We start from the raw sequence: 26,565 nt of genomic DNA on the forward strand, positions 1-26,565 counted from the left end.
TTCCATTCCATCCACGGCCCTAGCCCAATGCAGGGCAGTGTAGTCCTGTGCCTTGACCCCCCCCCCCCCCCCGCCCCACCTCCCCATAATCCGACTCTGACTACCTGGTGACTGTCTGTCACTGCCAGGGGCGGATTGGGAACAAAAAGCGGCCCTGGAAAAATTTGTACTAGTGGCCCCACATGGGCAGCACCAGAGGTGTAAGGTCTAGCCATGGGCCATGGCAGCAGCACTCTCCCCCCCAAGACTTTCCAGATAGTGGGCATGTCCAGCATCAAGGGGGAAGTTAAAAAGAAATAAAATTAAATGTTATGAGCACATTATATGATACACCTTCAGAATTTAGGAAACTATATCATTCTTTAGAAATATATATTTTCTTGCTTATTACACCAACCGTATCCCAATCACTATCCACTCAATCTTATATGTCAGCCAAGCAGGCAGACAGAGCATACACTAGATCATCTGCAATCACAGGCTAAGTGGCAGTAATTTTCACATAAGCAAATTATTTTGCATCTTATTCATTATGTCTATAAAAAGGACCACATGTCCTCAAACAAAACAGGCCCCACGGGTGCGTCGGCCCACCGGGAATCTTCCCTGTAAACCCTATGGCCAATCCGCCTCTGGTCACTGCCAATGCCAGTGTCCAGCGGCACAGATCCGCACTAGTGATCAATCAGACTTAAAGTAAACTACAGCTCCTAGCAGCCATTGGTGCCGGGAGCTCCCAGCAACAAGGGCTGCTGGGAGCTGTAGTTTATGTTGTGTTTGATTACAAGCGAGGTGCAGTGCGCTGCTGCCGGACACTGGCGCCGGCACTAACAGACAGTCACCAAGTCTAACAGTACTACTTGGTTCTACCCCCTGGCCATGGATGGCACAGCCGGATGGCGCCCCCTCCTTGCCTGGCGCCCCTGGCGAGTGCCATCCTGGCCAATAGGTAGATACACCCCTGCCGTCCAGAAATAGAAAAAATGGCCATTGCAGAAATTGGAAATGCATCGCGATATGCAGGCTGATCACAAAACCATACGCAATTACCTGAATATCGAAGATTTTTCCTATCTGCGCCAGGCAAGGTCATCCACAATTCTTGGGGCACCCGTGGCTGGAAGTGGTCATTGTTGACATCAGACACCCTCCTTAAAAACGCCTGGGCAAGATTCCTTTTTTCAGACACCCAGAAAACGGCAGGTTTCTGCTCAGAAGTGCAGGCTTCCTGTGGGTCAAACAGTGGTTGCATTGCGATCACAATGTGTACGCAATTTCTGTCCTTAATTTTCCTCGCGCGTGCGCAGTCGTTCGGTAATCAGCCGGATTGCGATTCGCAAATTTTGCAATCCATACTGAATGTGGTCCTTAATCCCTCATACTTATTTAGTTTGCGCCTCTGTCTGACAGCTGGCTTGTCCTTTTCCAGTGCTGGTTTAGTATGAAGTCTCATCTCAGACCATTCCAGAGTCCATGCCCCCCTTTCCAAGTCCTGGCCCCTCCCTCTCTCTTGGTCTGTACAGCTGTCCTTAACCCTGAACTCATGCAGGCAGAGTGTGAGGTGGTATCTCTCAGCCCCCTTGCAGAGACTCCACCCCTTCCCTATTCCTGCTCCCTCACTCTCTTCTGCTCTGCATGGCCTGTTCTTAAACCCTGCAGGTGGAGTGGGAGGTCCCATTTCTGTGCCCCCTTCCAGAGTCCCCACCCCCTCGAGTTCTGCCTGGTCTGTTGGGAGTTCTGCCATCTCCCAGACACTGTATGTTGCCGCACCTGGTTTGTGAAGGAGCACACAGAGCCTTCTGCAATCCTGCAAAGGTTAGTACCTGAGGAGGGCTTACTTATTCATGTTATGTGGGTGAGGTGGGAGTGTATACTTATATTATCTAAGGGGGGAGGTGTTTTGGGGGGGTGTGTACATTTATATTATCTGGGGGGGAGGTAAGGTGGGTTGGGTGGATTAGTATTGTATCGGGGGGGTGTATATTTATATTATCTGGTAGGGTAGATAAGTTGAAGAGTGTAGAAATGTATCATGGGGGTGTTCTGTATAGTTATATTATCTGGTATGTTAGGTACAGTAGGGTGGGAGGGGGGGGGGGTAGTAATGTATTGTGAGGGGTTATATACTAATGTTTGTTTTGGGGGGTGAGGTGGGTTTGAGGTGTGTAGTATTGTGCCTGTGGGGTAATATTTTGTGTGGTAGGGTATGTTAATAGTATTAATATTATATTATAGGGTTGTATCCTATGTTCTGTTTGGATATACTGAAGTTATTTGGCAAAGAAATATATATATATATATATATATATATATACACACACCTCTTTTTGTGTGTGTGTGTGTGTGTGTGTGTGTGGGGGGGGGGGGCTAGTAAAGTCATGTGGGAGCTGATGAAGTGGTGTAGTAATGTTTTACAAACCAACAGCTATCAAACCTTTATGGACCTGGAGACTGGCAGATCCAGCTGTGCAGAAGAGGAGGAGGTCAGAGATTCGAAAAGGCAAGCAGTAAGAGGCTGTAGTATACGCCCACACACGAGCATAGCTATAGTGGGTGCAGGGGTGCCATTGCTATGGCGTCCAAATGCTCAGGGGGGCCTGGATCCAGGTCATATATTTGTCTACCAAGTTCCCAAAGTTGCCTGCTAAGCTATTAGGTCCTGCACATTGCCCGCCCTGAAAAGTGAGACTCATGAGCACTCATGTCGGGGGTGGTCTCTCCCTCTCCCTCTCAGTTAAGCTCCACACTGGTATGAACCATCTCCCACTGTACTCACTTTTCACCCTCACAGGTGCTGCTGAGCTAATCAGTGACCCCAACCCTGTCAGAGAATAGGCTTCTCCTTGATTACAGCTTTTGTTAAGTAGTCCACTATGATTTTGCATAAAATGAGCAACCGATGTCTCTATAGAAGCTTTGGGGTGAAGGCTTCTGCAAAATGTTGCTGTGGGGCTCACAAAGTTCTGGCTACGCCTATTCCCACACACACAGTATATGTACGTATGTGCATATACATACACACAACACACCATTCCAGTACCTTGCATAAGGCCCCATTGGGTCTTATTCAACCCCTGCAAGGATGGCAGGTAAGCACAATGTTGCTTTAATAAATCACTAGGGTTGCTTTTAATTTTAAAGGGCTACCAGTGATAAGACTGCGTATGCGTAGGGAAGCCTATTAAACAACTATCATGGCAATTCCTCCTGAGATTCTTTATTTTATTTTTAAAGTTTTTAAAAATATTTTATATTTTTGCAAAAAATATTGTAATGTGTTTTTTTATTTTTTATTTATTTCCTATTTTATATAGGTGTGTTTGTGTGTGTTTATATGTGTAGGGCTCCATGCTGCACCTTTTCGTCCATTGGGCAGGTGGAGTGGGGGGCTCAATGGGTTGAAGAGGTGGGAGGCCCTGCTTGTTTTGTTTGTACTTGGCACACAAATACTAATGGTAGCTCTGACGGAGCAAGTCAATGTACTGGGTTACAGGACACCAGTCAATGCAGGGAAGGACATAACACAAAGGTTTTATTATTAGGATGTTTTTTTTTATAGTTTTGTCTGGTTTGATGAAGTTAGGAAAGCAACCAGCTTCACGTTGCATGATGTTCTCTGTAGTACTAGAGCAAGTGCACTGTAGTGATAAGCTCGTAAGCCTACTCCAAACTACAAATCCCGGCAGCACTTGAGTAACTGTCCTCCTATTCTTCTGGCATTCATACTGCATCAAGGAGCAGAGTAAGGGCCCTGGGAACAGATGGAATGGCCCACAGCTGCCCTGTCACCTACAACCGACCCCAATAACGGGATCGGTATGAGAAACCGATGGCCGGGATCCTGGCTGTCAGTACAACGACAGCGGGATCCCAACCACCAATGTGCCGGCAGTGGGGCAAGCCCCTCGCGGGATCTCTGTGCTCGCCATGCTGCGGGCATGGTGGGTCGCTGCATTCGCCACAGGTTATAGTTTCCCTCTATGGGTGTCGTGGACACCCATAAAGGGAGAAAAGCCTGTGGCGCCAGAATTCTGATGGTGGTATTTCACCGTTAGTCAGGTTTCCAGCGTCAGCATTGTGACGATCCTGACAAGCAGTATTGTAACCGCTTCCCCCAATAACTATGCATAATCCGGACTTACTGCCTCTCATGGCCAAATAAAATCATAAATACATCAGAGTTTCACCTAGAGTTTAGAGTTTTGCTATGTGTTACAGGTTGGACATTCATTTTGATTCAAAGGTGTGACAGCAATACACCACACATTATGCTAGAGTAAAAAGTAACAAAGTTTATAAATACAATCAACAGTAACATGATTCATTAGATACAGTAATTAAACAGAATAATTAACACAAGACAAATACTGTATTCAGTCAGTCAATTGAACCCCCATACTGGAAAACAATGATCATCTGACACCATGGGTTAGATGTACCAAACCTTAGAGAGAGTTAAAGTGGAAGCAGATAAAGGGCAAGATACATCAAGTGTCATTTGCAGCTAAAATTGTCGTATACAGAGGGTTTGACTGCTTTTTGTATATGCACCAAGCTCTGGAATGCGATACATCATTAAATGCTGATACGGTCTCTAGAAATTGAAATTAGGGACAGTTGTCAGCTAGGTATAACACCACACATGCCGATGTCTGAGCCTGTGAGGGCACAGTCTGAACTACTTCAACGTGCTCATCGGCCATTGCGCAGATTAGTTTTCTCTCCACAGACTCGGAACAGCAGAGTGCATGTTATCATGTACAATAGGAAAGGTTTCTTAGACGTTGTCATAACAGACCTGATTGGCTGCTTTCGTGAATCTAAATGACCATGACATAACTACCACACGAGCAGCTCATAAGGCTACTATGGAGCCTAAGGATGAGGATGGCCTGGCAATACTGGATCATATGCTTTTGGAGACTTCTTCAGTGTAATGGTCATATTGATCTATCTGAAATATCCCCCCCTCAAATGGTCTATATGTTTTGGTGAACTTGTATTTTAAGTCCCTGCTAAATGTCAAATTACCTTTTGTAGCGAACACAGTACCTATGTAAATCAATGTCAAAGAAATGCCTGGAAACCTTTGTGTGTGACGAATAGTGTAACTCACAAAGCATAGCACAAGCACTTCACTTACAATATGTACACCAAGGCAGTGTTTCTTCTGCATTTGTATTATTTGTCCCTTTGTCCCTTAATTAAATCAACACGTGTACACTGTGTGGGGTAAATTTACTAAGGTGGAAGATTTTTTAGAACTAGTGATGTTGTCCATAGCAACCAATCAGATTCTATTATTTTCTAGAAGCTACTAGATAAATGTTAAGTAGAATCTGATTGGTTGCTATGGACAACATCACCAGTTCTAAAAAAAATCCCACCCCTGAGTGTCCCAACGCATGTAATGACTAGAAGATGGGTCTGGAACTGAATTAGGCTCATATGCGTCACAAATGAAGCTCTAAATAGCAAACATAAAATAGTGTGCTTACCTTATATGCTGAGCAATCAGCCAATAATAAGCAGCTAGCTACAGTTATTGCTGGCGACCGTCATTGTAATCAACCTGTATTTGAACATCCCTCATGCACCCAAAACTGATATGGCTTCTGACAGGTGTGTTTGCTAGTAATTATCCACCTTTCTAAGTCCAAGGATCAGACCTGTATATGGACTTATGCATCCATTATTTTAGTGGGCATGCACAGAACCTGTTTGTTATTTTGTGCTTAGCAAACAGGCATAAGTGCTACTCAGCATCAGCTCTGAAGTATCTATTTGACTTCTAAATGTAGTGTTATGTCACCAATTTTGTTTTCTTAAGAACATGTTATACAGGTTGAGTATCCCATATCCAAATATTCCGAAATACGGAATATTCCGAAATACGGACTTTTTTGAGTGAGAGTGAGATAGTGAAACCTTTGTTTTCTGATGGCTCAATGTACACAAACTTTGTTTAATACACAAAGTTATTAAAAATATTGTATTAAATGACCTTCAGGCTGTGTGTATAAGGTGTATATGAAACATAAATGAATTGTGTGAATGTAGACACACTTTGTTTAATGCACAAAGTTATAAAAAATATTGGCTAAAATTACCTTCAGGCTGTGTGTATAAGGTGTATATGTAACATAAATGCATTCTGTGCTTAGATTTAGGCCCCATCGCCATGATATCTCATTATGGTATGCAATTATTCCAAAATACGGAAAAATCCCATATCCAAAATACCTCTGGTCCCAAGCATTTTGGATAAGGGAGACTCAACCTGTATGTGCTTTTTAAGGATCAGGTACAGACTGTGCACTTGAATTATTCATTATATGCTCAGGACTATGATGTACTTCCAACAGTACATTGCTGTTATTAATCTGTTCTATTATTGTGCAAGTGTAAGGATGTGCCCTGTGGGCACATCCATGTTGTGGTCCCTAGCTGGGGACAGCGCTGGGGCAGCTTGTCTGTCCCCAGCGCTTGGTGCGTGGCGGCGGGTGTCCGGTGCAGGGATTACCCTTTTCCCTGCACCGGACAGGAGGCTGCAGGAGGATTCGAATGTTGGCGCCCTCCGGGAGCCAATCGCGGCTCCCGGAGCGGCGGCCAATCAGGAAGAGACGCGGCGAGCCAATCGGCGCTCGCCGCGTCATAGGCCCCGCCCCCGGCGTCTGACGTCAGACGCCGGGCGGGACGGAGAAGAGGAGGCCGCACCGAAGAGCGGCGAAGACAGAAGACACGTGCGGGAGCAGCGGAGGAGGAATGCCGGGCGCGCGCGGAAGAGCGCGAAGAGGAAAGAAGATCCCGGCGGCGCAAGGAAGAGAAGACGACGACCGCGGGGAGAGGAGGTCCTGAGGCCGCGGAAGAGGCCAGAAGACGTCGGCCTGCAGGAAGGAGATGTCCAGCGGCGGCTGGACGCAGAAGAGTGGAGGCGGCGCCGCTGGCCAGGACGGGTCAGCGGCAGAAGAGGACGTTGGAGACCCCGGGTTAGGTAAGGCCTCAGTGAGGCTATCCTCTTCCTCCCTCGACCACCAGGGACGGGCATTAGGCCCGAGGGCACAAGTCAGGCACTAGGCCTGTGGCGCAGTTAGGAGTTTGGGGGCCCCAATATTTGATGAGGTGGTTTGGGCACTAGGCCCAAGCCACCCCACCCCTGCGGCACCAGTTAGGCGGGCACTAGGCCCGGGGGGGGACAATCTAGGCACTAGGCCTGTGGGTAATAGAGGGCGTTAGGCCCTAGGGTATTTGTGGCCAAATCAGGGATACGATAAGGTGACCCTGGGCACAAGGCCCAGGTCACCCAACGGGCGGCAAGTTAGGCGGGCGCTAGGCCCGTAGGCGAAGTCAGGCCTCCGGCCTGTGTGCAGTTAGGGGGCGCTAGGCCCAGTGAATTAGTGTTCCCCCGAGGTGAGTACAGGTGGCCCTGGGCGCTAGGCCCCGGCCACCCTGAGGTGTTAAGTAGGCCGGTCAGCTCGGCCTGCGCCCCTAAGGAGAGAGCACGGTAGGTGGGTGGGCTGTGCGGCCCCCACTACGGGGTGTTCTGAGTCGGGTAGATAAAGGGACAGCATCGTTTTATGTTGTAACTCCGATAGTGTGATATATGTTGTTACCGTGCAGGGCAAAGTGTATGTGTTGTGTAAGTTGTGCATAGTTGTGTCGCACCACCCACACGAGCTAGTTTGAGGGCTCTATTTATGTAGCTAGTGTAGCGGACGCACACTAGGGTAGTTCTTGGCCCTGCACGGCTGTTTCTCTTTGCCTCCTTACAGGGACCTGTAAGTGGAGAAGATCGGAGTGCAAGACTCGTGACGGTGAGTAGCATCCGTGTACGTCTGTCCCTTGATTGTCCCCGAGCGCCGGAGTTAGGATTGCTCACGGACGTGAGAATCCCTTTTCATCACACTACGTGCGAAAGCGCGAGTGTGTGAAATCTGGGTAGCTGAGGCTTTGTGCCGGTGATGACCATTCGCCCAACCGGTGAAGGTCGCGGCCACCCCTGGGGTATCCCCTGTTCCAGCGGAAGAAGGGTCGATACCCCCTTTGACGTAAACCATTCTCTCCTCAGCTCGGTCGACGGTCAGCTCCAAGAGGGAATCGCCGTGTCCGGATCCGACTGAAGAATTCCAGGTCCGTTGAAGGTTCCGGTACCTGAAGGTGAGAGAGAGCGGCGCCTGGTGAGTACCGCGTCTACACCTGCACGGCAGCAGGCACCACCACACGCACCCGCAGGCCCCCGCACCTCTCACACTTGGCGTAGTCGGCAGGATCAAAGAGACCGGATCACGGACACGATGTGGAACGCCACCAAGAAGACCTCCCTGCGGACGGCTCCGGAGAAGACTCACCCCCGGACGTGTGCGGACCAGAGCGACTGGGTGACGGTGTCTGGGGCAGACATCCTGAAGATGGTGCAGCGGTCGGTCCAGCGTGGAAAAGAGCGCCGGGAGAAGGGGCGCCGGGAGAAGGCCGCTGTGACGCCCTGCAAGAGATGTCGGCAAACAGGGCACTTTGCCAGCGAGTGCACTTGGCGAGAGACGTCCCCAAAGAAGGTGGTCCAGGAAGCGGACCGAAGACGTCAGAAGGGCCAAGCGAAGGTGTCCCGATGTTTGCTCTGCGGAAACTACGGGCATGAGCACAACAGTTGTCCCTGGGACGAAGAGTCGAGCCAAGACGAGGTTGATTCCTGGTGTGAAAACTGTGGAGATCCCCGACATCGGCTCCTGGAATGTCCATGGACCGAAGACAGGACGGACTACGAGGCCACGGTGAAGCAGATGACGGAGTCTCGTCAGCAGCTTTGGGACCGGGTGGCTGCAGAGCCTGTGTGTACGCTCTGCGAGGCGAGAGGACATGCGCTTCCCGATTGTCCGTGGGATGAAGACCGGATGATTGCGGATGGTCGCGCCCAGAGATGGGAGGAGGAAACCAGGGAAATGGAGCGGAAGGCCTTGCTTGAAGTTAATTCGCAGGTGCCCATTTCCTCGGAGCCGGAACCAACGGGTAAAGATTCCCCAGTGAAGGAGGTGGACCAGGAACCCGTCTTGGAGAAGGTGGCAGTGGCCCTCCCTTGTTGGAAGTGTCGGCGACCAGGACATGCGGCCAGTGAGTGCCCTTGGGAAGATGCCGCGGACCTACTCTGTCCCAAGAAAGTGACCCCAGTAACGAAGGATCCTTTCCCGCAGCAGGCGGAGGTGGACGACTGGGAGGTGGGGAGACCACGCTGCCAAGGAAAGCGTGAAGACCCAGTGACTGAGACGTCCGGAATCTCCCCGCGATGGAACCGTCCACGACCAGGACGTGCGGAACAGGAGTGTCCTGGGTACCAAGAGAAGCCAGCGGAAGCGCAGAAGTACGCTGAGGAAGTAACGATACCAGCGGAAGCGAAGGAGTACGCTGAGGAAGTAACGATGCCAGCGGAAGCAAAGAAGTACGCTGAGGAGGAAAATAATACCCCTGTCCGGGTATCGGAGGAAGACTCGGACTACGGTGAGCTGTCCGCCGACGAATCCCTCCAAGAACAGACGGAGGACGACTCTGGCATCGGAAGCGCCGACGAGAGTGACTGGCAGGATCGGGTGGAGTCGTGCTCCCAGTTGAATGCCCTCCATGAGGAGGAGGAGATAGTCCTGGAGCAATACCTGCCGGAAGTACCGAAATGGACGGACGTACGGGGACAGGATCGCGATGCCGTGGGAGGACCCGTTCCAGAGGAAGACACAGGACCTTTGGAGATGCCCCACGAGGAAATTCGACATATGATGGCTGTTGCCCGGGAGGAAATGGATGCCCCGGAGGATTCCGCTGTTGGGTGGTGGTCGATACCACACCCGGAAGACAGGGACGAAGCCACAGACGATATCGGAGGCCAAGAGTGGGTGACTGTTGTCCCCGTGGAGGAAGATTCCCCTTGGTGGCCAACGTCAAGTGACCGTGAGGAGATGCCACTCCCCCAGAGGATCCGCCGATGGAGGTCAGGACGTGAGAGGAACCCGGAGCTGGAGGAGGAGGGATGTGGGGTCACAGCTGGTCCAGGCTGGGCCCCCGAATGCACCTTCGCCGGAAGGACCTTGGAATTCCCTGACCCGCGGACAATGGAAGTCGTGAGGAACTTTGTAGGGACTACAAAGGATAAAGGGGGGGGAAATGTAAGGATGTGCCCTGTGGGCACATCCATGTTGTGGTCCCTAGCTGGGGACAGCGCTGGGGCAGCTTGTCTGTCCCCAGCGCTTGGTGCGTGGCGGCGGGTGTCCGGTGCAGGGATTACCCTTTTCCCTGCACCGGACAGGAGGCTGCAGGAGGATTCGAATGTTGGCGCCCTCCGGGAGCCAATCGCGGCTCCCGGAGCGGCGGCCAATCAGGAAGAGACGCGGCGAGCCAATCGGCGCTCGCCGCGTCATAGGCCCCGCCCCCGGCGTCTGACGTCAGACGCCGGGCGGGACGGAGAAGAGGAGGCCGCACCGAAGAGCGGCGAAGACAGAAGACACGTGCGGGAGCAGCGGAGGAGGAATGCCGGGCGCGCGCGGAAGAGCGCGAAGAGGAAAGAAGATCCCGGCGGCGCAAGGAAGAGAAGACGACGACCGCGGGGAGAGGAGGTCCTGAGGCCGCGGAAGAGGCCAGAAGACGTCGGCCTGCAGGAAGGAGATGTCCAGCGGCGGCTGGACGCAGAAGAGTGGAGGCGGCGCCGCTGGCCAGGACGGGTCAGCGGCAGAAGAGGACGTTGGAGACCCCGGGTTAGGTAAGGCCTCAGTGAGGCTATCCTCTTCCTCCCTCGACCACCAGGGACGGGCATTAGGCCCGAGGGCACAAGTCAGGCACTAGGCCTGTGGCGCAGTTAGGAGTTTGGGGGCCCCAATATTTGATGAGGTGGTTTGGGCACTAGGCCCAAGCCACCCCACCCCTGCGGCACCAGTTAGGCGGGCACTAGGCCCGGGGGGGGACAATCTAGGCACTAGGCCTGTGGGTAATAGAGGGCGTTAGGCCCTAGGGTATTTGTGGCCAAATCAGGGATACGATAAGGTGACCCTGGGCACAAGGCCCAGGTCACCCAACGGGCGGCAAGTTAGGCGGGCGCAAGGCCCGTAGGCGAAGTCAGGCCTCCGGCCTGTGTGCAGTTAGGGGGCGCTAGGCCCAGTGAATTAGTGTTCCCCCGAGGTGAGTACAGGTGGCCCTGGGCGCTAGGCCCCGGCCACCCTGAGGTGTTAAGTAGGCCGGTCAGCTCGGCCTGCGCCCCTAAGGAGAGAGCACGGTAGGTGGGTGGGCTGTGCGGCCCCCACTACGGGGTGTTCTGAGTCGGGTAGATAAAGGGACAGCATCGTTTTATGTTGTAACTCCGATAGTGTGATATATGTTGTTACCGTGCAGGGCAAAGTGTATGTGTTGTGTAAGTTGTGCATAGTTGTGTCGCACCACCCACACGAGCTAGTTTGAGGGCTCTATTTATGTAGCTAGTGTAGCGGACGCACACTAGGGTAGTTCTTGGCCCTGCACGGCTGTTTCTCTTTGCCTCCTTACAGGGACCTGTAAGTGGAGAAGATCGGAGTGCAAGACTCGTGACGGTGAGTAGCATCCGTGTACGTCTGTCCCTTGATTGTCCCCGAGCGCCGGAGTTAGGATTGCTCACGGACGTGAGAATCCCTTTTCATCACACTACGTGCGAAAGCGCGAGTGTGTGAAATCTGGGTAGCTGAGGCTTTGTGCCGGTGATGACCATTCGCCCAACCGGTGAAGGTCGCGGCCACCCCTGGGGTATCCCCTGTTCCAGCGGAAGAAGGGTCGATACCCCCTTTGACGTAAACCATTCTCTCCTCAGCTCGGTCGACGGTCAGCTCCAAGAGGGAATCGCCGTGTCCGGATCCGACTGAAGAATTCCAGGTCCGTTGAAGGTTCCGGTACCTGAAGGTGAGAGAGAGCGGCGCCTGGTGAGTACCGCGTCTACACCTGCACGGCAGCAGGCACCACCACACGCACCCGCAGGCCCCCGCACCTCTCACACAAGCACTAGCAGTAATACATCAAGATGCACTGTCTAATGGTTAGCCAAACCTCTATGGTGGCTGGAACACCGTCTCATGGATACTGGCCACAACCCTAAGCATGAGCCCCTACCATTGCATTTCTCCACTTGCTGTCTGTGTTTACTGTCTTCTTATGTTTCCTCATCATATATTCTCATCATCACAAATATCCCAATAATCAGCATTGTATATGCAGTTACTTCAAATTAAATAACATTGGGCAGGATGCATCAAGCATCACATTTTGCATGCGGTGCATCCTGTCAATGATTGCAAGCATAATGGCGTTTACTAATGCTGTATGCGTGAATAAAATCACATAGGTAACCTCTCTCCCTGTAGACATCCCGAGATGGCACTGGAGACAGGGGAGAGATGCAGAATATTGTACTTTATAACGTTTCCCACCTCTCCTGCACTGCTTCCAAGTTCCTCCACTCTGTCAAAGAATCGCTTACACATTTTCCCATCCCTACAAAATCAGCCTTCCTAAAATCCAACACCTTTGTTTTTGTATGGGATGAGTCAGTCTCTGTCTTTATGCTGAACCGTACTGCTTGATGATCACTGGATACGAGGATTTCATCTACTTTTACGTCTGATATTCTGTCTCCATTTGTAAGTAATAGGTCTAATATTGCGTCTTTCCGAGTGGGCTCCTTCACCAATTGTTGGAGGGATGCTCCCTGAAGGGAATTTAAAATGTCCCTACTTCTAGTGGAACTAGCAACAGACACCTCCCAGTTTACATCAGGAAGTTTAAAGTCTCCTATGATTGTTACCTCTCCTTTTAATGCCATTTTAGTAATGTCCTGCAATAGGTTCTTGTCCAGTTCCTTTTCCTGCCCTGGTGGCCTGTAAATCACGCCAATACGAATAATAGACTTCTCCCCTGTTTCTATGGTCACCCAAAGAGCCTCAGTTTTTTCTTCAATACTTTGTATTAAGGTAGCATTTATGCTTTTTTTTTACATACATTGCTCCCCCTCCCCCGATTTTTTCCATTCTATCCTTCCTAAATAAAGTTTATCCCAGTATAGCTATGTCCCAGTCATGATTTTCATTGCACCATGACTCTGTAATTGCCACAATATCTAGATCATCCCATGTCATTATTGCAATTAGTTCTGAGATTTTATTTCCTAAGCTCCTAGCATTTGCACACATAACTTTTAGAGTCTTGTTTGTGCTTTTCCTGTTCCTAGCTATGTTCATCTCTCTGCTTATGTTTATTTAGTTTTGATCTGAATTCTCTGCTGTTGCTGTGGATATGCTTCCTATTCCCTTTGCCTGCAGAAACAATACCTCTGGGCTTGGGGAGCAGATTGCTTTATTCCTATTTAGTTCTTGATGAAGCATCCAAACTGTTCAGTTAGTATTCTCGTTCTTCTTGAAGATGGGTGCAGGCTGTCACTTTTGTATAAGCTCCTATCTTGCCAGATGGTGTGACTATGGCCTATAAATCCAAATTTCTCCTCACCATGTCCTTAGCCAAACATTGAAGTTTCTGATGCAATGAGTTCTGTCTTTCCCTCTGTGTACTGGCAATACTTCTGAAAAAGTTACAGTATTTGCCACCTGCTTCAGTGCAGTCCCTAACTTCCTAAATTCATCTTTTACGGCCATGAATTCAGCATTTGCCAGGTCATTTGACCCTAGGTGGACATTGACATCCACCTCCACATCTTTTCTTGCTGCCTTCACATTTAGCATGCGCTCTTTGGGACAGATTTGATCGTAGCAGTAAATTTGTTAGCAGCTGGGCAAAACCATGTGCACTGCAGGGGGGGGGGGGGTGTCAGATATAACATGTGCAGAGAGAGATTGATTTGAGTGGATTATATTGTTTCTGTGCAGGGTAAACACTGGCTGCTTTATTTTTACACTGCAATTTAGATTTCAGTTTGAACACACCCCACCAAAATCTGACTCTCTCTGCACATGTTATATCTGCCCTGCCCTGCAGTGCACATGGTTTTGCCATCTGCTAAAAAATGTGCTTCTATGATCAGGTCTGAATTAGGCCATTTATCCCTTGGGGCTGTAGTTCCAGGTAAGTAAGCACCTCACTTGTTTCTCTACTTCATTTTCATTTCCCAGATGTATTCCTCTAATAATGGAATCTCCCAAGAGAAGTGCAGTCCTTTTTGGAGATGCAATTTTTCTGTTCCTATAGTTAGTAGAAGTTCCCATATTCTCCTGTTCTGTAGTGCCTCTATTAGTTGTATCAGCCAGCCCTGCAGGAGCAGCATACAGATGTAGCCACCTTTATCTTGAGTGGCCGCGGCGGTTGTCCCGTTCGACCATACGCAGCGTACTGTGGCGTAGCGAGGCGCGCCTAGCCACAGAGAGGCTATCTAATCGCACGGAGACAGACATTTGACGTTTGGCGTTACCTTTACGTGTAATACCTGCGATCAGCCACCAGATGTCGCTTTTTACAATCACCACTGCGCATGCGTGTGGTCTCCCGTAAAATACAATACTGACATACATAATAAGGACTACTTTACTAAGGCGTCTCATTACGCTGCATACAGCAAATACTGTACTCATTACGCTGCATTATTTAATACAGTACTGTACAGTATATACAGTACGACACCGACGCAAATACAGTAGTACAGCATACAGTATATGATCCATCTACAATACTTTATGAATACTGTATGTGAGCGTGCAAGTCCCGCAGACAAAACACAGTACTGTAAAACCAGTAGTGTACACTGTCGCAAATGGATGTGTGTTACAAGTTCACTATTGCCTCTCAAGATTAGGAATTTTCTACAGTGTTATCGTCCTAATCCTGTAGCCATTACAGCATAATCAAAACCAACGGATTTATACATTTGTCTGCGGCGAAGTGGTGAAGTGTTTCGCTTCCTATACTCAGAGTCCAGGGTTCGATTCCTTAAGTACTGTACGAATGCATGTTACTGTAGTTTTTTTCAGACACTTTATTATTTTTTTTATTCACATACTGCAAACCAGGGCATACAGTAGCTGCATGAGCGGTTCTATGCGATCGAGTCCGGTGTACCATAATGTGCAGGTTCTATGCAGGTTAAGGTACTATGCTCCGTACACAGTACACATACAATTCTGTAGCTGGGCAGACTGAATAGAAATGGCTACCACCTATGACTCCTTGCCCCACAGAGGCCCTAGGCTACGGAGCAAGTAATAGTCCAGATTGTACAGACTATGGGGCAATGCTGAATGAGCGTCACAATCCCCTAGCTAAAATACACAGTATGCATATTATGGTACACCGGACTCGATGACATACAGTACTGTAGCACACTGGCAAAATGGCCGCCGCCCCTGAACCCTTGTGCAGGTTATGGGGCAATGCTGAAGGAGCGTCACAATCCCCTAGCCAAAATACACAGGGGAGGGATAAGCTACTGTAGGATTGCATACAGTATTACGGTACACCGGACTCAATCGCATAGCACACTGTCAAAACGACCACTACCCATGAACCCCCACCTCCTGAACCCCCACCTCGTGGCAGGCAGCAGTTGGGTATGGAATGAGAAATGGCATAAGCTGTGCAGGCTACGGGGCGATGCTGAAGGAGCGTCACAATCCCCTAGCCAAAATACACAGAGATACTGTAAGCGAGGTCTATGCACATTACAGTACTGTACGTTACACCGGGCTCGGTCGCATAGCAAACTGACAAAACACAAGTTTTACAGTACATACAGTAAAGCAGGCCAAAGCTGCAGGAGAGTTTCTACTGTAAAGGTTCTATGCACCGTACGGTAATGTACACATACCTGTACAATTCTATAGCAGGGCAGACTCAATTGAAATGGCTACCGCCTGTGACTCCTACAGTAGCTCCTAGGAGGCACTCAGCTATGGAGCAAATAACAGCACAGATTTTGCAGGCTACGGGGCAATGCTGAAGGAGCGTCACAATCCCCTAGCTACAATACACAGGGGTGATAGAGATAATCGAGTGGCTGGAGGGGGGTCCCCTTGATTTAAGGGGCCCCCACTCCTCCAGGGTACTCCGGCCAGGTGTGACTAGTTGGGTATTTAATTCCATGGCCGCAGGGACCTGTATAAAAGTCTCCCCCGGCTGTGCATTATCTGTCCAGCTAGTGGAGCCCAGTGCTGATTCAAAAAATATGGGGAACCCCTACGCTTTTTTTGTCCCCCTTATTTTTTGCACCAGGACCAGGCGCAGAGCCCGGTGCTGGTTCTAAAAAGATGGGGGATCCCGTGTCCATTTTTTCCGTATTCCTTCCGGAATTCGACTGCAATTGCATATACAGTACTGTACCCCTTAATGTCACTGCTTACAGTATACAGTATTTAGACATGAGCTTGTGTACAGTATCTGTCATGAGGTGCTTTTTTCACTGACACTATAACTTTTTTCTATTGTGATATACTGTACAGAGGCGGCAAACTAGCCAAACGGGAATAATCAGCTTCTGCAGAATAAAATGAGATGCTACAGTACATGCCTATATTCTGTGAGTGACTGCGGCTCTATGAAATTAAATCAGAAAATTTAAATATGAAATGCATTACTAATGTGTGGCATTACTGTACTGTATGTGTATAAGGTGTACTACAATATTTTCTGGTGTAACATAAGGAAAGGGCACTACTGCATGGTCTAATGCAGTGGTTCTCAAACTTGGTCCTCAGGACCCCACACAGTGCATGTTTTGCAGGTAAACCAGCAAGTGCACAGATGTATTCATTACTAACTGACACATTTTAGAAGGTCCATACAGTAGGTGGAGCTAATTTTTTCACTTGTGATTCTGTGAGACCTGCAAAACCTGCACTGTGTGGGGTCCTGAGGACTGAGTTTGAGAACCTGTGGTCTAATGTAAATAAAGATGAATGTGGTGGGGTGTAATGTGAATAAGGGGCATTACTGTTAGGAGTAATGTGGTACTATGATATGATGTCATGAGAATAAGAGACACCACTGCATGATATAATGTGAATAAAGTTGCAGTACTGTGTTGTGTCATTTCATCTTCGGGTATTATTGTGTTACCATGCCCCTTCCCAGCAAGAACATACTGTACACTGTTTTGGGCTGGCACTAAATGTGCACATTGTTCTTATTTAGATTATAGGGGGTAGGAGCGCCAAAATGGGTGATGGTGCTGGGAAAGGGGTGCAGGGTTAGAGGCGGAACTACGTAGCATCTGTGCAAGAGGGCATCAGCCAAAATCTAGCCTAGGGCATCATGTTGGTCAGGTTTGGCTCTGATAATACTGTATACTGTACTCTTACTGTACTTTGCATTCAATACAGATACTGTTTGCACACAGGTTTTACATGAATCATTGGCAATGCTGCAGGAGTGTCTCATTAGGCAATCTAAAATATACCACGACTATGGGTGGGGATACAGTAGGGAAGTTCTGTCACCATAAGCTGTCTGCTGTGTATAGCATATTTCCATCTGAGATGCATTTGTGTGTTTGTAATAAGAAAAAAACATTTTACTGTACATTTAGTGGATACAGTATTTCTCCCCCATAATGACGTATCATACTGTACAGGTACCCTCATGTACTGTACCGTACCATACTGTAAAATTGAATATTTATTGGAAAAACATCAATATTAATGTAAAAATAAAGTATTACAACATCCGATTCCATGTACTGCACTGATCAAAATGTACAGTACTCTTATTCAGGACTTATAAAACTGAAAATAACTGTTCATACAGTACACATCAATAACATTACTACTGTATAATATTCTACATTAGTTTATGCAATAATCAGACAAAGGCAATTTTATCATTTTTTTTTAATAATGCACCAATTTAAAATTTTAAACAGAAAATACAGAACTACATATTTGTGGCTTGACCATTTCTTTCAACTACAACAGGTAATACTTTATACAGGTGATTTATATAATTATTACAATGTTCAGGTGTGAGTACTTCTAGCCAAAATTTCTTTATCCCATCCACCAGTTGCTGTTTTGTTGTTGGCTTTGCAACACTCCTAACGTACCTCTTCAATTGAGCCCACACTAATTCGATTGGGTTCATGTCTGGTGATCTAATTAAAAAAAAAAAAAAAGCGTATAGAAAAAATTAATTACAGTACATTACAGTAAATAGAGAAAATTAAACATACAATATTGTACTGTTTATTAAACAAAAATTTTTTTTACAGTACTAGAGTGCTATCCAAAATTTTACTTGTACACTGTTGAAAGAATACTCACTCTGGTGGTGTGCGTTCCCAATTCATACCTTTCTCTTCCATAAATTTGGCTGAGGCGGAGTGTTTAGGATCATTGTCTTGGAATATCCTATGGTGAGTTGGGTAATATTTATTCACAAATGGCACCATACATTTCTCTACTATTGTTTCTTGGAAATATTTCTTATCCATGATTCCTACAGAAATCAAAAAATGTTGTTCATTAATAAGCAACTCCTTTTATTGTGCAGTTACACGTACTCTACAGTACAACATGTATTTTTACAGAACACAGGCACAGAATAAAGTATAGTACTGTACTGTACCTTCGAAAAATAATAGGGGACCAGCTCCTAATCGTGATATGCCTCCCCATACATGGATTTTCAATGGATGCTTTGGGCGTGGTTTTAAAGAGATATGGTTACGTTTCCTGAATGACATTCTGGAGAACCGCTCAAGGGCAACAGACGATTCATCTGTGAAAATGACATCATCAAATGTTTCACCACTCTCAATCCATCGCCGTGCCTGTTCCACTCTCTTTTCTTTATTCACATCTCTTATCATTGGAGATATCCTGTGAAGAGCCAAAAATAATGAAATCAGATACAGTTATGAAATTACAGATTTACAGATTACTGTATATACAGTAGACTGTATGTGCAGTATACTGTATTATATACCTACTGTATACATTAAACTGTACATACAGTACATTAAGTTACATACAGAGTAATATATATATACATACTGTACATACACACAAACACACACACACAGTATACAGTATGTAATCATCACAATAAGCCGGCAATGCTTCATTGCTGTCTCTGAGTGCCTATACAGTAGGTATCTCTTTTGGGATAGAATACTGTATATACAGTATATACACACACACATACTGTATATAGTATAAAGTACACACTCTGTATAATGATTTATGGCATTATTATATCACGTATCAAGGGATTATTAACAGTGCATTTACTGTATGGTTTATACTGCTTTCAGTATTTTACCTTGTTGCGCCAAAGGTCCATCCCATTTTCCGTCGCATCCTTCTGATGCTGGTGGCCGATATGTCCAGGTTATACTTGGAATGGAGAATTCGTTTTATTTGCAGAGCAGTACGCTCATCATCCTCACGAGTTAGTTCCTCCACAATTTGTTGCACTCTCCTACAGTACAATACAGTATGAAAAATATGAATTCATGAACAGCACAATCACAGTTACAATTGATGAAGTTTTTATTTTATTTCAAAAAAATTGTTTATGGTATAAAGCAAGTCATTTAAACATTACAGTAGTGTACAGTACGTACCATGTGCATTTTGTAGGAAATACAAATCTGGGCGTTGTTCTCTCGAATGCATGATAGCGCACCGTTTCTAAAGTGACTATAATGCCACTTTCCTTGAGCCATGCATGGATCTCTTTGATGGTTTTATTTTCTTTTTTCATGTTGGCGATTATCTTGCTCATCGTTTTGTTGATAGTTACTGGCATGTTGTCCAACTATAATTCCTGTATGGAGAGAAAACATTTGTGAATACTGTAGTCTAAAATTTACACATCTGAAAATGCATAAGAGTTTTATGATAGAAGTTAATACTGTACATGTTTACTATCCAGTACCTGATGTTCAAATTTAAGTATTGTATACTGTACAGTACTGAAAATACAACTTCAGTGTTATGGACTGCAATTAGTTTCCTGTATGAAACAGATACAGTACAGTAAATAACCCTCCTTGGAAGTGCATGGGCCCTGTGAGACTTACAGTAGTGTACAGCATAAGGGTCGACTGACATGATGTACAAGCATTACATACAGTACATGTCAGTACTGTATGTAAATTCTTCAATTATTGCCTAACAACAATGCTGCTTACTGTATATTAAATACTGTAGGCCTAGAAATGTGCATCTCAATATAGTAGTTAAAAACACAGGGGCCTATGTGGATAAGCGAGTTCTATGCACACAAAAAATGGCCACCGACCGTGAACCCCCAGCACGTGGCAGCGCTCGGATATGTAGTGAGATACAGTATGGCATACATTTCACAGTTCAGGGGGCAATGCTGAAGGAGCGTCACAATCCCCTAGCTCAATTACATTGGGATAAGCGAGGTCTATGCACATTACGGTATACCGAGCTGGATCGCTTAGCAACCTGACAAAATGGCCGCCGACCGTGAACTCCCAGCACGTGGCAGCGCTCGGATATGTAGTGAGATACAATATGGCATACATTTCACAGTTCAGGGGGCAATGCTGAAGGAGCGTCACAATCCCCTAGCTCAATTACATTGGGATAAGCGAGGTCTACTGTATGCACATTACGGTATACCGAGCTGGATCGCTTAGCAACCTGACAAAATGGCCGCCGACCGTGAACTCCCAGCACGTGGCAGCGCTCGGATATGTAGTGAGATACAATATGGCATACATTTCACAGTTCAGGGGGCAATGCTGAAGGAGCGTCACAATCCCCTAGCTCAATTACATTGGGATAAGCGAGGTCTATGCACATTACGGTATACCGAGCTGGATCGCTTAGCAACCTGACAACATGGCCGCCGACCGTGAACTCCCAGCACGTGGCAGCGCTCGGATATGCACATTAGTAATGCATTTTGTATGCACAGAATATACTGTAGGCATGCTGCATATCATATTAATCAGCAGAAGCTGCTTGTGCCCCTGGGCATTTGGCAAGTATGCCTATGCCTAGGGCAGGCTCAGACTGGAGATCAGTACGTAATCCCGCTGGACGGGATCCCGGCAGTCAAAATACAGACGCCGGAATCCCGACCACACAATCCCGACAGGGGCGGCGAGCGGAAAGCAGCCCCTTGCATGCTTGCTTCGCTCGCCACGCGGTGGGCACGGTGCCTCGCTACGCTCTACACACTATTATATCAGTAGTCAGGAAACGCAGCATGCATTTGTGGAGTGAAGAGGGTGAAAAAGGAGAGAAAGTACAGTTTGTACTGTAAGGTTATGTCAGAGGGTGTGAAGATGATCAGCTCAGTGTTATACATGTTACAGTAAGTTAGAATACAGTACAGTGCATTATGTATTTCTATTTTATTACCAGGTGTCTCCTCCACTGGTTGGCGACGGACTGTAAAAAGATAATACAGTACAGTTAGTCATATCAGTTTGACTTAAAATAATGTTGGAGAAAAAAAAATACTGTAATTACAGTACCAACTATTGCTACTGTACAGTATACTGTATTTACCAAAAATGTATTCTGGCTCGTCGTCTGTGGGTAAAAGAGAAGAATATTATAAGATACAGTATACAGTAAAAAGTATAGTAATAGTACACTAGTGTCCAGGCCCAGTGTCAGGTGGGTAAAAAAAGGTATGCTTGTGACAGGCATGGTGATTCCAAGGGACCCCACCGAGACCATCAGAAAATTTGTGAGTGACCCGTATGCCGGTGATTATGACTAGAATAAGGTACAGTAGCAACTCTTTTTTCTTTTGAATTATGTATACTGTACAGTACTGTATGTGCATATTGTACAGTACACTTAAAATATTTAGCAGTTACTGTAGTGGTAATTTTTGGGATGACAGTATTAGCATACTGTAAGCATCCAACTGAGGCCCCCAAACAGATGCCGCCACTAGGTACAGTACGTGCCTCTCGTGCCTAATGGGAAATTCATCACTGACAGTATCTAGAGAGATGAATGGAGAGACAGTGACAAGGGGTGAGAGAGAGAGAGAGAGAGAAATTGAGTAAGATGGGTGTTTTTTTTAGAACAGGATGTTGTCCATACAGTAGCAACCAATCAAATATTACCTACTGTACTGTATTATCGTCTGTAAGTGTAACTAGATACTGTAAATGTTAATGTGGGATGTGATCGGTTGCTACTGTATGGGCAATATCACCAGTTCAAACAAAAACAATTTTCATCCGATTTCTACGCATTTGCCAGAAAAATCTGATGAAAAGTGCTACTCTGATGGCATCAGATCAATGTCAGTAATAATTCTTACCACTAAATGCAGCAGCATCATCATCATCCTCCTCCTCCTCCTCCGTGGCCTGTTCCAGTGTAGGGCCTGTGAAAAAAAACATTAATGTGAAAAAAAAAAAAGGTTAATTCCAGGAAATACACATACCCTCCAACATGGTACAAAATGCTCTGGTTCTGGACTTCCCTCTTAATTTATTATTGCCATCACCTGTGAAGAAACAGCTTTCTTATCATATAACTAGTTCAACACAGGTGATGGAAATCATAAATTAAGAGGGAAGTCTAGAAACAGAGCAGTGCGGCGGGTCATGTTGGAGGGTCTGCATACAGAAACATAGAATTTGATGACAAATACTGTAAGAACCACTTTGCCCATCTAATCTGCCTCTTTTTTTTAACCTTTTTTTTACATCAAACCTTATAACAATTTTCCCCAAACATCACATGATGCAAAGATAAATAAATAAAAAAATAAATAAAAAAAGAGGTGCAAGATGGAATTGTGATTGGGCCCTCCCAACCACCCTTATGTTATATAAACAGGGTCTGCCACACGACTGTGGCTGAAATGACTGGTTGGTTTGGGCCCCCACCAAAAAAAGAAGCAATCAATCTCTCCTTGCTCAAACTGGCTCTACAGAGGCACGATGTACCGGACTGGACTTACTTAATGGGTGCAGTGAGGTGATGGACATAGAGGTAGAGTCCTGGTCCTCCTCCTCCGCCACCGCCTGTGACAGTGTAGGGCCTGTGAAAGCAAAAAATCCATGAAATATACTTTTGTATTCTGTGTTGAATACAGTAAAGCAAAAATTCAGTCAGGAATTGGAGGAGGAGAGTAAATTTCGCACACAGAGACGAGAATGTCGAGGCCAGAATCAGGGGGTAGTGAAGGAGGGTTAGGATACCGTACCTCACCCTGTTGGGATTGCTGCAATCAGGATGCCACTGTCGGTCACCTGACCGCTAGAATCCTGACTGCTGGTCACGCAAACCCAACCCATTGGTTTAACACAATGTACAGTACAGTACAATACTGCAGTTTACTTACCAAGTTGGGGAGAGGGTTTTTCATCCTCACTGTCAATAATTACTGAGTTGAAAATAAAAAAATATTATAAACAAAATACAGTAGAGTACAGTTACTACAAAATTGCACAGTAGTACAGTGCTACAGGAGGCAGAGATATATTCATAATACAGTAGGAGCAGAATGACTGTCCAGCGGTAGGGGACATACAGTACTGTATTTAAAAGACCTGCTGTCTGGATCCCGACATTCAGAATGCAGAGTGTGGATTCAGAGTATGATTGGAGGGTTAGGCTAGTGGAGGGTGGGTCGGATGCACAATTTTGGGCACCATAATACAAAATGGATATCGTGGAACTACAAAAGGTTTAGAGGCGGGCGACCAAAGTGATGAAGTGGATTGAGAAGATGGAATACAAGGAAAGGCAGGCTAGGCATGTTTACATTGGAAAAGAGGAGATTAAGAGGGGACATGATTAACCTTTACAAATATACTGTATACAGTAAGGGGACAATACACAGGAACGGTTTTTGATAAGATGGACACAGAGGACACGTGCACAGTAACTCTTGTTGAAGTAGAGGCGATTTCGCACAGAGGCGAAAAGGGGTCTTCACAGTGAGGGAAATACTGTACAGTACATGTTTGGAATTCCCTGCCTGAAAAGTAATAAAAGTGGACTTGGTCAATACTTTTAAGAATGGGCTTGAGAAAATCCTACTGTACTTACTATAATCTGGCTCCTCTTCCTCCCCCGAATCAATGGGAATGAGCTCCTCCTCTGTATCAATTACGAGGCGGTCTGTGTGTAAAAGATGACAAGTATTGTAAAATACAAAAATTACAGTAATACTGTAGGAAACTAGTGTGTCTGTAACAAAAAGTAATTATTACCACTTCCGGAGCTCTCGGATGCAGCAGGTGGTGGTGGTGGTGGTGTTGGTACTGTGGGAAAAAAAATAACAGTACTGTAAGTGAAGCTGTCAATTTGAAACATGTACTGTACAGTATCCAGGACACATGTACAGTAGTGTAACAACGATGACAGTAGCACCAGAATTCTCGTTACACAATACCTGGCAGCGCAGCAGGTGGTGGTGGTGGTGGTGGTGGTGGTGGTGGTACTGTGGGAAAAAAAATAACAGTACTGTAAGTGAAGCTGTCAATTGGAAACATGTACTGTACAGTATCCAGGACACATGTACAGTAGTGTAACAACGATGACAGTAGCACCAGAATTCTCGTTACACAATACCTGGCAGCGCAGCAGGTGGTGGTGGTGGTGGTACTGTGGGAAAAAAAATAACAGTACTGTAAGTGAAGCTGTCAATTGGAAACATGTACTGTACAGTATCCAGGACACATGTACAGTAGTGTAACAACGATGACAGTAGCACCAGAATTCTCGTTACACAATACCTGGCAGCGCAGCAGGTGGTGGTGGTGGTGGTGGTGGTGGTGGTACTGTGGGAAAAAAAATAACAGTACTGTAAGTGAAGCTGTCAATTGGAAACATGTACTGTACAGTATCCAGGACACATGTACAGTAGTGTAACAACGATGACAGTAGCACCAGAATTCTCGTTACACAATACCTGGCAGCGCAGCAGGTGGTGGTGGTGGTGGTACTGTGGGAAAAAAAATAACAGTACTGTAAGTGAAGCTGTCAATTGGAAACATGTACTGTACAGTATCCAGGACACATGTACAGTAGTGTAACAACGATGACAGTAGCACCAGAATTCTCGTTACACAATACCTGGCAGCGCAGCAGGTGGTGGTGGTGGTGGTGGTGGTGGTACTGTGGGAAAAAAAATAACAGTACTGTAAGTGAAGCTGTCAATTGGAAACATGTACTGTACAGTATCCAGGACACATGTACAGTAGTGTAACAACGATGACAGTAGCACCAGAATTCTCGTTACACAATACCTGGCAGCGCAGCAGGTGGTGGTGGTGGTGGTGGTGGTACTGTGGGAAAAAAAATAACAGTACTGTAAGTGAAGCTGTCAATTGGAAACATGTACTGCACAGTATCCAGGACACATGTACAGTAGTGTAACAACGATGACAGTAGCACCAGAATTCTCGTTACACAATACCTGGCAGCGCAGCAGGTGGTGGTGGTGGTGGTGGTGGTGGTGGTACTGTGGGAAAAAAAATAACAGTACTGTAAGTGAAGCTGTCAATTTGAAACATGTACTGTACAGTATCCAGGACACATGTACAGTAGTGTAACGATGACAGTCACACCAGAATTCTCGTTACACAATACCTGGCAGCGCAGCAGGTGGTGGTGGTGGTGGTGGTGGTGGTGGTACTGTGGGAAAAAAAATAACAGTACTGTAAGTGAAGCTGTCAATTTGAAACATGTACTGCACAGTATCCAAGACACATGTACAGTAGTGTAACAACGATGACAGTAGCACCAGAATTCTCGTTACACAATACCTGGCAGCGCAGCAGGTGGTGGTGGTGGTGGTACTGTGGGAAAAAAAATAACAGTACTGTAAGTGAAGCTGTCAATTGGAAACATGTACTGCACAGTATCCAGGACACATGTACAGTAGTGTAACAACGATGACAGTAGCACCAGAATTCTCGTTACACAATACCTGGCAGCGCAGCAGGTGGTGGTGGTGGTGGTGGTGGTGGTGGTACTGTGGGAAAAAAAATAACAGTACTGTAAGTGAAGCTGTCAATTTGAAACATGTACTGTACAGTATCCAGGACACATGTACAGTAGTGTAACAACGATGACAGTAGCACCAGAATTCTCGTTACACAATACCTGGCAGCGCAGCAGGTGGTGGTGGTGGTGGTACTGTGGGAAAAAAAATAACAGTACTGTAAGTGAAGCTGTCAATTTGAAACATGTACTGCACAGTATCCAGGACCAAAAAGGGGTCCGGCCAATAAACAATCTGCATCAGAGAAGCAAGATACAGTATGCTTAAAGTATACAGTACTATATACTAGATCGCCAACAAACGTAAATTAACAAACAACTATCACTGGAATTTACCATCCTCATCCCGTAGCGAAGCACGGGTATTCAGCTACCTACAATGTTATTTATACTTTGTGTTTAATATTTACATTTAGTTTTGTAAACAGACATTCTTAACATTAACGGATTGCAGCGAGTTATCTGTGATGGTCAGGACAGGGGGTTGGGACTATAGAAATCACTATGTACTGTACACTACTGTATTTGACAATACTTACCAGCTTGGCGGCGCCTGTCCCGCCTCCTGTGACGTCGTGCTACCAGCCCTGTAAAAATATATATACAGTATAAT

The 26,565-nt window shown here is 46.5% G+C and overlaps 1 long non-coding RNA gene across 1 annotated transcript; it reads right to left on the reverse strand.

Moving 5' to 3' along the window:
* Positions 1 to 22,251: 22,251 nt before the first annotated feature.
* Positions 22,252 to 23,355, reverse strand: LOC134911402 (uncharacterized). Its single transcript, XR_010176539.1, has 3 exons — positions 23,284 to 23,355; positions 22,900 to 22,980; positions 22,252 to 22,317 (listed from the first exon to the last, which is right to left on the reverse strand). It is a non-coding gene; the product is annotated as an uncharacterized LOC134911402 (long non-coding RNA).
* Between the last annotated feature and the right edge of the window lie 3,210 nt (positions 23,356 to 26,565).

This window comes from Pseudophryne corroboree, chromosome 4, assembly GCF_028390025.1.
Source record: "Pseudophryne corroboree isolate aPseCor3 chromosome 4, aPseCor3.hap2, whole genome shotgun sequence".
Taxonomy (NCBI): domain Eukaryota; kingdom Metazoa; phylum Chordata; class Amphibia; order Anura; family Myobatrachidae; genus Pseudophryne; species Pseudophryne corroboree.